Raw genomic sequence first — 12969 nt, forward strand, 5'->3', positions numbered from 1 at the left:
CACGTGACTTGAGCCATACCTCTTGCCCGGGAGAGTAAGTGGAAGCCTGAGAGCGGTGACGGTTGGCTTGCCTCTGCATGTTCAAAGATGCTCGGGCCAGGGCTGTTCTGGCCTTCCTCCAAACCTTGAAGCAGCGGCGCATTTCTCGTTCCTGTGATGGGAACAGGGGAGGTTGATAACCGAGAGCACAAAGGAAAGGTCTTATGGGCATATTCTACCCAGGGGAGCATGGAGCTCCAGGACACAGGGTTGGCCACCATGACGCAGCGGAGCGCAGCCTCCATCTCCTGACTCGCTCTTTCGGATTGACCGTTGGTTTGGGGGTGGTATCCAGAGGAAAGGCTGGAAGTGATGCCCAAAGCCGAACAGAAGGCTTTCCAGACCTGGGAGATGAACTGTCGGAGACAATGTCAGTGGGCAAACCATGTGAACGGAACACATGTTCAACTTGAATGTCAGCGGTCTCCTTGGCAGTGGGAAGTTTAGTTAGGGCCAGAAAGTGAGCAAACTTAGAAAAACGATCAATTACCATAAGGATGACTGATTTACCAGAGGAGGGGGGAAGTCCAGTGATGAAATCGAGTGCTATGTGGGACCAAGGGCAGCTGGGTATAGGCAGAGGTTGGAGAAGTCTGGTGCTGGGCTGGGTAGAGTTCTTACTCCATGCACATACAGAACAAGCAGCGATGAATGTACGAGTGTCCATCTCCATCTTGTGCCACCAGAACCACCGGCGCATGAAGTCCAAGGTCCGAGTGACTCCGGGGTGACAGATAAGAGGAGATGAGTGAGCCCACTGCAGAACCTGAGAGCGGACAGACTCAGGAACAAATAACCGGTTAGGAGGGCCATTACCTGGGACAGCTTGTTGGGTTTGGGCCTGTCTAACTATTTTCTCAATATCACAGGTAATGGCTGCAACACAGCAGGTGGAGGGCAAGATGGGTTTGGGGTTGCTACCACTCTCCAGAGCTGAGTGTACACGAGACAGGGCACAGCTTCAGTCCATGTCGGATGTACAGGATGGAGTTAAAGGGGTGATAGAATGATTATATAGGTGTGGCGGCATGAGAGTGGACAGAACAGAGGAGGCTGTGGTCTAGGTGGAACCTGCCCCAAAAACACCGACGCCACCCTGGGAATTTCACCCAGGGAATGATTTTCCTTCCTAATTGCAACATATACAATTTAGCCAGAGACGAGGTTAAATTTTAAAGGAACAACAAATTTTATTTCGATAATCTTAAAACAATTTAAAACACATTCATACCTCGTGGAGGGGAAAGGGGGGGAAATTATAATTGCTGCTGAGGCTTACCAGTGGAGGAGAAGGGGGTCACGAGGGCAGTGAGGGATCCCAGGCAGAGTCACCCGTGGACAAACACACACAACAGTGAACACAGCAAAGAAAACGGGGTAGACAACACTGCACAGAGGAAGGGGATACCACCACCCGGACACCAGCACCACCACCTTCGGCTCTCAGCAACTGAAACGGGGACAAAAAAAACGGGACACACACACACACACACACGATTAATGGGGAGTCATTCAACAGAAAGAAAATCAATATGAAATTATTAAGAAACTTAACACAATATAAACAGGGGATAACCTAAACAATAAACCAAGAAAACTAAATACTAATTAGAATTAGAACACAACGAGAACTTAACTTAATATATTTTGACCTTAAAGGTGCAATATGTAATACTGACAGCTAGTGTTTAAAATAGTTGCTGCAGTACAAATTCTAAATACTGGAGAGAGTCGTCTCCCCCGCCCCCTCCTCCCCAGACTCGAAGTTCTCGTTGGTTGCCAGGCTGATACCGGAGCATCCACAACAATGTTGCTAGACGCTTGTCTCACATAGCCAGACATTACTCCACAGCACAGCGGAGTAGCTAACGTTAGATGCTGGCTATATTGACAGTCATAAAAGCCCGTGCTCACGTGGAGCTTTGTACCCAACTGACAGACACACTTTTTCGGCTTAGAATTACCATAGGAACCGCTAAAAATACCACTACCTTGCCGTCCTTTTCCACCTGACTGAACACACTTTATTGGCTTAGAATTACGGCAACAATCGCTAAACACACTGCAAACTCAAGGTCCTCTCTTTCCGATTTACAGCCCCCCTCTCTTGGCTTCAAATAACTCACCGTTGTCGGCTACAGCCGCTTACACGTTGTAAACAGCCATGGCTGCTTGCCTGGTCCTGGTAACGTTAGCAGTTAGCATGGCGGCTTTAGCCAGGACCAGTCGGGATCACTTCGCTGGCTGTGTCTCAATTGTTTTTGTGAGTAACCAACTCGGGTACTCTAGCTATATAATTCAATGTGAGTAGCTACACAAATGTTGAAATGACATAAAATGCCCGTCCCTAGTAGCTGTGATAAATTAGCCTGAAGCTAATGCTTACCTGTTCAGGAGGAAATTAGCCAACTCCTAAGCTGTCTCCATCTTTCAAATACATCTCCAATATTTACCCAGATGGGTTTGTTACGTCTCTGGTCACGCAACTATTAGAAGCATGCCGGTTTTTTTTGTCGGGTAAAATCAACCTCCGTTGATCCTGTTCGTTTGTTTGCTGCTTTTATGGCTGTGGAGCGCTGGGTTTATGTTTTTACAGGTATATCTGGTTGACAAACTGGGCAGTTGATAACAACAAACAGGCCAAAACACAAACAGAAATTCCGTCACGGAACGGAAATTTCAAAAGGAGAAAATACTGGCATTAGCATTGTTGTCAGAAAAGATAGTATTTCAACTTAGCATGTTTCCTTAATATCTGATGACGCATTGGGGTAATTTTTTGATTTATTACAGTAAATATATTACATATTGGACCTTTAAATTAACATGGAGTGCATGGACTTGAGTTTGTTCAAACTGTAATATGGCCTGTGGTGCCTGTGTGGATGAAAGAGAATATGATAATGGATGTGCAATTGCTTAAAATCAAGGCGAGGAAAGAGAGTAGATCTGGTGAGTGAATTTTATGAATATGAAGAAATTAAATATAAGGAATATGTGTAAATCCTCACAGATGGATCAAAGGATCCAGAAACAGGAAACACTGGATCTGCTATTGTAGTCCCGAGTTACAGAGGGAAAGTTTGAAGAAGAACATCAAATTTGTTAAGTGTATTTACAGTGGAGCTACATGCTATATTGATGGCTCTGGAATGGGTAGGAGAATATAGACCAAAGAGGGCCCTAGTCTGTAGTGACTCTCTATCTGCTCTGTACAGTCTAAGATCAGGAACATCTAGTCGACAGGATTTGCTCTATGAAATCATGACAGCACATGCAGGAATAAGAAGACAAGGTATTAATATTGTATATATGTGGGTTCCTGCTCACATAGGCATTTTGGGTAATGAGAGGGTGGACAAGCTAGCCAAGCAAGTGGTGAGGAGGGGAAACATAGACACAGTTATTAAATTAATCAAAAACAGAAGGAAAGAGCATTGTGTGGAAGGAAATAAACAAAAAGTGGCAACAGCACTGGGAACAACAACAAAAGGGAAGGCAAGGCAAGGCAACTTTATTTATATAGCACATTTCAGCACAGGGTAACTTAAAGTGCTTTACATAAAACATTAAACATTAGAAAGCAAAGAGCAAGATGGGAAATAAAAAATAAAGTGAAATATTGACGAATACAAATATAATACAAGATAAAATACAAGAATAAAATTCACAGTTCAGTATAAAATGAATACGAAATAAAATACAAGAATATAAATAACAGTTCAATATAAAAATTAAGAATAGGCAACATCAAAAAGAAAGGTCTTTAGCCTTAATTTAAAAGAGCTGAGAGTCGCGGCTGACCTGCAGCTTTCTGGAAGTTTGTTGCAAATATATGGAGCGTAAAAACTAAACGCTGCTTCCCCCTGTATAGTTCTGGCTCTGGGGACAACAAGCAGACCTGTCCCAGATGACCTGAGAGGTCTGGGTGGTTCATAGTGCAATAACAGATCAGAAATATATTACGCTTTTCATCATGGGGAAACATCCAACAGGGTTGTGTAAAAGATGTCAAAAACCAGAAACTGTGCAACATGTTTTAACTAAATGTAGTAAAATATATGTTAGAGAGAAGGATCATGATGGAGGGAATGAGAAGAGCAGGACTGAGGGGAACTGGATTGGAAAACATACTGGAATGTTGAGGAGGTGAACAAGGCAGGAGGTATCTGATTAGTTTTTTAACGGTAGCTGAGTTGTTGGACAGAATCTGAGTAACAAGCTGGCAACTGTAGGTGAAATTTGACACCAGTAGGTGGCAGTAGTGTAACGCAACGGATGCAAACCACTGTTAAAATACTCAGAAGAAGAATAATAAGAAGAAGATGTAGTCAGAGCCCGTCTACGGCGAGCCTGTTCACTCCCTATTAAGCTCCATTGTACCGAATTTGGTTGCAGTTCCACCAGAGTTCCACTGGGGGTGATCGCGGGCGAGTGCAAAATGAATGGGAGTCTATCGAGCTTTTGCAAGTTCAACATGGATTATATCCTGGAAATCCAGAGTTCTTGCGAGAGCACAATTTGAATTTGCTCAGCGAGTCACTCTGGCATTGAGTAATGATGCTCATTAACTATGCCCTTGTAGCCGAGCTGCACCAATCACATCGGTGTATCTGATATAGGTGGGCCAGAGGCGAGCTAAACAGATGACGACAGTTTAATCTACCAGTTAGCTCCGCTGGTAGCTAAGTGTATGGGGCTCTGGATACCTCACCCCGTGTATTGTTGTGATTGGTCGTAGTGTTATCCAATTGCGTGCAGTGAGATTTTCAAATGCATACTTAGTGCCGCCCCTCGAGTTGGGCCATTTTCATTACTCAATGCCAGACCCTTAATCTTTCAGATTTGGGTCTGGATTTCCAGGCTACATGGATTATAGGTCGAAAGTTGAATGAACGAGTACTTATGTCCTTTCGATTTCTTACAGGTTGAGTCGTTGTTGCCCATAACACGCTAGCATACAGCTAATGAATGCTGTTTGGTCAGTGAAAGACTGATTACGACCAGAGATCCCACTTGTTGGCATCCAAAGCGGAACCAGAATGTCAGAGTGAATATGCGTGGTCTTTAAAACATTAGCAAACCTCTTTCTAGCACATGTATTGACAGGGAGAGACTAACCTGTCAGCTGTGTTGGCGATGCCTCAAAAGAAAAAAGGAAGTGACTCAGAGCTTGCCGTAAAGAAGTATCTCTGGCTGTACGATGTGTATGACGTCATTGACATTTTAAAAGGCTTTTTATAACAAAAAAGTGACTTTAAAAAATCTAACACCCAGCAGTGTGTATTTTCTTTGCCTCCCCTTTCGAATGCAACATTGAAATTACTGGACAAAGGCCCCCTGCCCCCCCGTCCACCACATCCCCGTCCACCACAATCGGGAGAACGACCTCTCACCTTCAGCATTTGTTACAGGCAGGGTTAGGAATATCATAAGTGCAACAAAGACGCTTGGAAATGTGGTTTGGAGGCCACGTCTGTGTAGAAGCTGTAGCATTATCCTAGGAGAACGTGTTTTTTCTTCCTGGACGAAAGTCTTAAATTAGATGAGCTCTTCTCCAAAGTCTTTGTCCAGATCATGCAAATATTTGGAGGAGAGTGCAGCAGCGCATTTATGCACTATCACAGTCTGTGTCGGTGTTAAACAAAACACTAAACAGTTCGTTCAATTCTGTGTATGCGCCGATGCGTTTGGCAAGACAAGACAGCAACTTGTCTAAGATGACATTGTAGGTTTCCACCTTGAATCGTCGGCTGCCATGCAGGCCTAGTAGAGCATCGCTTTCTCCTGATTCATCTGGAAAACATTTTTCGTTTTTTGACCCTTTTGGTCTCCTCCTCATATAGGCGAGTAACTCCTTCAATATCTTGAGCCGCATTTTCGTACTTCTCAAACTGATCCCTCTGCGATGCCACATAAGAACGCAGTGACTCCAAAAGACGTTCTGCAGTTTAAAGTCTAAAGTTATGTCATGCTTTTCCAAAGCCTCAGTAGTGGCCTTGAACCTGGTTAGTATGCTATCCCAAACATTTGTCATAATTACGGTCAATTTATCAAGTTGAGCGCAGAGTGATCTGGCCTCACGTCTGGTGTCCCCCTTCTCCTCCGGATCGATAGAAAATCTGCCCAAAGCCTCTCTGATGGCCTTGTAGTTTTCCCTCAATGCCTTGGTCGAGTCCGCTCTGCATGTCCACCTGGTATTGGATAAGGGTTTTAGAATGCTGATCACATCTGTGTTGTGGAACATTTTATCCCAGTGGTGTGTGGACTTAGCACAAAACACATAGAGAGACTGAAGCAAGTCGAAGAAATTTCTTGCATGTGGACAACTGTCCTCTATGCTGTTCACCCCCACGAGATTGAGTGAATGTGTAGCACAGGACACATAATGAATCAGGGGATTTATTTTTTTAAGATGAGCCTGAAGGCCATTGTATTTACCGGTTACTGGCGTTGTCATAACTTTGGCCTCTGCAATTTGACAGGTCTAACTCAAGATCATTTATCATTTTTATGACACAATCAGCGAGGCTTGCTCCCGTGTGGCTATAAATAGGCTCGAAACCAACAAATCACTCAAATATTTCGCCTTCATCAATGACACATCTGAAGATAAATGTCAGCTGGTCAGTATGCGACATGTCGGGCGTTGAATCCGTGATGATTGAAAAATATTTGGCATGCTGTAGTTTGGATGCAATCCTCCTCTTTACTTTCTCACCCATTAAACAAATGAGCTCTCCACACACAGTAGATGACAGGTAAGATGTGGTGCCTCTTCCCTTTTGACCGTACTTAGCCAGGTGCTCTTTTAAGAATGGATCAAACTCTGCAATGAGTTCCAACAGTCCGAGATAATTGCCATTGCTTGATGAGCCCAGAAGTTCGTCATCACCTCTAAACGCTAAACCTCTCACACTAGAGGTAATTTGATTACAGCCACAACACGCCGGAAAACCTCTCTCCAATACTTCGCCCCATCATCTCTTTGTTGCCTGAGTAACTGTGGATTTCCACCGAATGCAGAACATCTGCGGACCGGCTCTGCTGCGTGTCGGCTCCGCGCTCCGCGCTCCGCCGTCCGTCAATACCCACCAGGTCCGGATTTGCGAAAAATGCATTAAATTGAAATCGGACAAAAGTGTTAGCTTTGTAAGACCTTAGGGTAGCTGTGATATAAATGCCGTGACGAAATTCATTGTTATGCCAAAAGTGTACCCGGGGTCTGTGAAAGGACAGGCAGGGTGGCTAGGCAGCAACCCAGGCAGCACCGGCCACTGTCACGTAGAGCCCTGAGCCCCGGTAGTCCAGTAACCCAGAAACGGTGACTTTGCCCTGGGTATGGAGCACAGCAGGCTGCCACTGTCTCGTCACACTGTGTGGAGCTCCTTTTGCAATTAGCCATAAATTTTCGTAAAACGGCCCATATTTGAGCTTTATATAGTTGATTTCTCGCATAAAAAAGTTTCAGAAGTGAATTTAGTAACAAAATAGCAGAAGAACAATGTATAACATTGCAATGTCTGAAATATGAGACCTGCTGTCTCTTCTCCACTGTATGTGTATGTGCTACGCTCAACCAATCAGCGCTCAGCTCATCTAAATATTCATGAGCATACCATATTTGGAAGATGCATTAGGCCCCATAGAATAGCACCTGGGCCATTTTCAGCCCAACCAATGTTACATACCTTATTAGGAGACCTTAAGGAACAGTGTGAAATACCCTATATAATCATTCTATCAACCCTTTAAAAGGGCTAACATACTTTCACGATGGCTTGCACTCTTTTCATGAGCCGAAACTCACTCAGGATGTTTCCAGTCAGAATATCCAGATGTAAAAGCAAAGGACAGCAATTTGCATGCAAAGCAATAAACCATGCCTGTTGAAGGCGAGTAAATTAACCAATATCTAGACACCACCTGTTTGTTTGGGAGGTGGCATTGCAAAAGATAATTTGTAAGAAATTGCTTTTTCATACCAGTGTCCCGTGCAGATGCTGGGTATTTAGCTGCCCAATTGTGATAGGCGGCAGAACCTTTAGCAATAGCCAGTTCTGTCATTAGCTCGGTTAGATCTCCCCCTAGTGCAGGATCAGTTGAGATGGTAAAATTATCCACTGGCTTCGGCTGCACATCTGGCGTGGCGGTATCTTTATTGACAACATCCCTAACGTCCTCGTCTTCCCCCGAGTCTTCCTCATCGCCATCTCCTTGGAGTGCACTCTGTGTAATACACAATGAAAATGTTCAAATAGTCCAAACATGTAAGTACTTAGGCACAGTGTTTGACCTGCAACTGAAATTCAGTGTAATTCAGATGTAAATGCCCTCCAATCTCCACCCCCACACACCCTCCTTGCCTCATATTGGCTGCCAAAGCCAATTTAGGTCAATTGACAAAGGCCAAGACATTAACCTTAGTGTCTTAGTAAATTCATTATAACAAAAGTATGATCACAAATTGCAAAGGAAAAATAAACAACTTATTCTTGTCAGGGTGGGGACAGAACTCAGACGGGACTGGGACCTATTCCATCAAGCAGGCTAAAGGCAAAGCCAAGCTTAAATGGCCAAGTCTGGCTAATATGAGTGAGAGTTCGGTTCCATCAAAGAGGCTGAGATTAGCCCCAACTCAGTAACCATGGAAACTATGACTCTGGCTAAGCCTCAACCATGGCTAAGCCAGAACTGTGGCTCAGGTTTCCGTTCCATCAATCTGAGCCTCAACCCTGTTCCACCAAGGTGGCTAATGTGAATGCCAGCCAAGTAACCATGGTAACTTATGCTGCCAGGCAAACCTGGTCTGTAGCAGGCTAAAAGTGAAGCTTAGCACCATCTATGATCAAAGAATGTCCAATAGACAGAAACAGTCACACAACTGTCATGGAATGATAAAATATGTAAAACATAAAATATATAATATTTTGTTTTTATTTATACTAATAATCATATTATCTATAAGTACATTAAAGAACATTATCACGAAAATAAAATATAATTAAAAATAAGACATAAATACAAAATTAAACTAATTAGCAAACAAAATATAATAAAAGGAAATTGAGGCATTGAAAAAAAAGATTGAATATGTACACCAAACCAATTAGATGTAAATGCCCTCCAATCTCCACCCCCACACACCCTCCTTGCCTCATATTGGCTGCCAAAGCCAATTTAGGTCAATTGACAAAGGCCAAGACATTTAAGCAGTGCATTCAAGAGAGGGAGAGGGACACAGAGAGACAAAGAGAAAGAGAGATTGAGTGAGACATTCCAACATGGCATGCCCATTCATTGACAACCCAGTGAATGAAGAGGCCCGGATAATTCAACGGGCCTTCCGACCACCACCAGCACCAAGGGTCTTCCAGGACAGGACCAACCCGTTGACCCACACAGATGCGTACCTGTGGGAGAGGTACCGGTTCAGCAGGCAAAGCATTGTGTATTTATGCAGTTTGCTTGAACCACACATTATGAGGGTCACTCGCCGCAGCCCGTCTCTGACCACTGTGCAGTCAGTCTGTATTGCACTGCGGTTCTTTGCCAGCGGTACATTTCTCTACAGTGTTGGTGATGCTGAAGAAGTTAAGCAAGGCAACTGTTTGCAGAGAGGTAACAATTATATGTACTCTATTCATTTGTGATTATCACATGAGGGTGTCCATGATGTCATATTGTCATAGGCCATGACTAATTGGAAACAGAGACAGATGGCAATGAAGTAATATACTTATTTAAATAAAGTAATTTCCATAGTTATCTTTCATATTTATACATTAAACATGACAGAGCAAACACATTACAGGTAAGAGCAGTCTACCTGGCCCTGAAGCAGTTCCTTAACATCTACATCACCTTCCCTGGCCATCATGACCCACAGCGGATCAAGGAGACATTCTATGCAATTGCAGGTTTGTGACATTCAAATGCATTTGATGGAAAGAGTAAAGTGGCCCACAGGTTGATGATGTTGTACCTTCATTTTTCCACATAGGCTTCCCCAATGTCCTTGGCTGCATTGATTAAAGCCATGTGAGAATTGTGGCCCCATCCGGACCAGTGGAAAGAGATTATGTGGACCGGAGAAATCACCACAGTCTGAATGTACAGGTATGTAGCCTACTACTGAAGCCATGATTGTCCCAACAGTAGTCAAGCATAACTGATTGTTCCTACATGCTGACAGATGATCTGTGATGCCAATTATTTAATCACAAACATCGAGGCAAAATGGCCTGGGGGGGGGTACATGATGCCAGAATCTTCAGGTCAAGCTCAGTGGCACAGAGGCTTGCTCAAAGTAAGAGAATATCTTAAAATTAACATTCATTATGTTTCAATGTGTCATGTCACGTACGTGACATTCATTCCTTTCTCACCCTGCAGGGGAGTTTGAAGGTATCCTCCTTGGAGACAGGGGTTATCCCTGTCTTCCTTACCTTTTAACGCCATACAGCGATCCAGGGACTGAGGCAGAGGACGCCTTTAACGGTGCCCTCAATTCCACCAGGGCACGAATTGAGATGGTTTTTGGCCAACTAAAGTCCAGGTTCAGCCTCATATTCAGATAATAGCCTTCAAACTACAATACTGCCCAGACAACCCTACAGTTTCAAATGTCTTTTTGCTCCAATACCTACAGGTTCCAGTGTCTGAAATACCTGAGGGTTGCTCCAGAACGTGCCTGCGATATCATGGTGGCCTGTGCCATCCTCCATAATATCGCAACCATCCGCAGGGAGAGGCTCCTGGACGTCACACTGGAGGAGAGATGGGAGGACCCCAATCCCATGCCAGAGGACATGGATGGGAGGGCCGTGAGGGACCTCTATAGGGATGCACATTTTGCTTAATTTGAAGAGCTCCATTCTTAAATCCATTTTTAGAATCTTTTTCTACAATTTACTGCAGGTGATATCAATCAAAACCAAAGTTCAGTGTCTCTGACTAAGTGAGACAGGACATAGTAGTGTTGAAACATTTGAATGTTATGTTGGTGGGTCACGCAGGTCAGGCTGTGGAGACAGAATGGAACATTAACTACAGTAAGAACAATGACCTTTTGCTGTGCATTTGGATTCATACTTACATCCTTTTCCATCTTCCTGATCTCAAGTTTGATCTTCTTAATCTGTAGCCTCTTATACTCCGTTGCATGGAGGAGATACCGCTTATAAATTGCACGGATGTCCTATGATGACTTAATGTGTCAGTGCAACCAACTATGCAGTTAATGGTGGGTAAAAGGGAATGGCTACTCACTTCACTTCGTCCAACAGATGTAGTCCTCTTGCCAGCTGGGGAAGGCCTAGGTTCCTGCAGGAGGGTGTGTGGTACATTATTAAGGTGTGATTTTAACATTTCAAACACAACCAGTACATGTATGGTAATGATTAGGCTTACATCTTGGAGCTCACTGTCTCGACCGGTGAGTGTTTCATCATCGTCATAGTCATCATCATCATCATCATCATGTGGCTGTTGGCTTGGGCCTTCTCTCTGCAAATAGAGAAACAACAGTTAATGGGGGAGAGGGAAGGGGCTGACTGCATGTAGTGCAATGTTTCAACAGGTTAGGACCTACTGGGTCGACTTGGGTCCCGGCTGCATCCTCAATGTGCACTTGTGGTGGGTCAAGGAGAATAATTTGATCCCCTGTCACTATCAGACACACAGGTGCATAGTTAGTTATCCCTAATGAGGGTCTGTCACCAGAATAGGGGCAGTGATTGACAATACCTTCAACATATGGGGCCCGGATCTCTGGGGCCACAGGGTTGGAGGAGCTCCCCCCCTCGATCCCAACTATCTTGGGCCCCTTATTTATCCCAAGGGCCAGGATCTCAGCTGGTGTGAGCTCCTCCGGCGGCGGTCCCCCACCAGTACCCATGGATGCAGTCTGCTTTCTGGTGGCTGCAAGACATGTATATATTCATAGCTGCGCATCTATTTTGACTGATACATTTCACATTACATTATGAAACACTTACCATTGCTAAGAATGTTCTTATATTTGATTTTGACCTGGTGGCCGGTCCTCCTCTGGCTACTGAGATTGCTTCTGTTGAGACATAACCGTGAGGGACACACACCATGTCTGCCCTATAGCACATTTCATACATAGAGGCAATTTAAAGAGATCATCATTCTTTTGATGTAACAAGGGTTAGGGCCTCCGATTGATAGGAGATAGATGATTGATTTGCTGTCACCTGCATTCACGTAGTTACTGTAACAGGGGTCCTCATCTCCATAGAATTGCTTGATTTGCTAAATGATTCTAGATAAATAATAATAATGCAGGAAATAAATTAAAGCTATCCCATCGATTTGCATAACAACCAGTTGATAAATGTGATGAGTATCACTTTCTAACATTACTACTAGGGCTGCCAAATGATAAAATATGGAGAATTTCTGTCACGGCTGGTGCGAAGGCAGGCAAGGTTGGGACCCAAATGCAGTTAAAAGAGCTTTATTCAAAGAAAAGCAAAGGCCGTCCGCGAAGGCGAAACCCCTCTGAAGGCCGGCTGTGACGGCGAAACCCATCAGCAGGCCATCCGCGAAGGTGAATCCCCTCTGGAGGCCGTCCGCAAAGGCGATACCCCTCCGGAGGCCGGCGGCGAAGGCAGCATCCCTCAGGCAGACAAGCAGGACGGCTAAGGCTGAATCCCTCGGGAGACCTGGTGGGCCAGCGAAGGCTAAACCCCTCTGTGGGCCGGGCAGGCGAAGGGTCAGCTGGGCTGAAGACAGGTGACGGTTCAGCTGGGCTGGAGACAGGCAACGGGTCAGCCGGGCTGGAGACAGGCAACGGGTCAGCCGGGCTGGAGACAGGCAACGGGTCAGCTGGGCCAGTGTCTGCCAATAAGGTATCAGGAACAGGTAACAAGGCAACAGGATCAGAAGTCGGCAAATCCACCG

At 44.7% G+C, this 12969-nt stretch overlaps 1 long non-coding RNA gene across 1 annotated transcript; it reads right to left on the reverse strand.

The window, feature by feature from the left end:
- Window positions 1-11628: 11628 nt before the first annotated feature.
- LOC118494736 lies at window positions 11629-12421 on the reverse strand. Its single transcript, XR_004896908.1, has 3 exons — window positions 12039-12421; window positions 11788-11961; window positions 11629-11709 (listed from the first exon to the last, which is right to left on the reverse strand). It is a non-coding gene; the product is annotated as an uncharacterized LOC118494736 (long non-coding RNA).
- Window positions 12422-12969: the final 548 nt, after the last annotated feature.

This window comes from Sander lucioperca, chromosome 3 (genome assembly GCF_008315115.2).
Source record: "Sander lucioperca isolate FBNREF2018 chromosome 3, SLUC_FBN_1.2, whole genome shotgun sequence".
NCBI lineage: Eukaryota > Metazoa > Chordata > Actinopteri > Perciformes > Percidae > Sander > Sander lucioperca.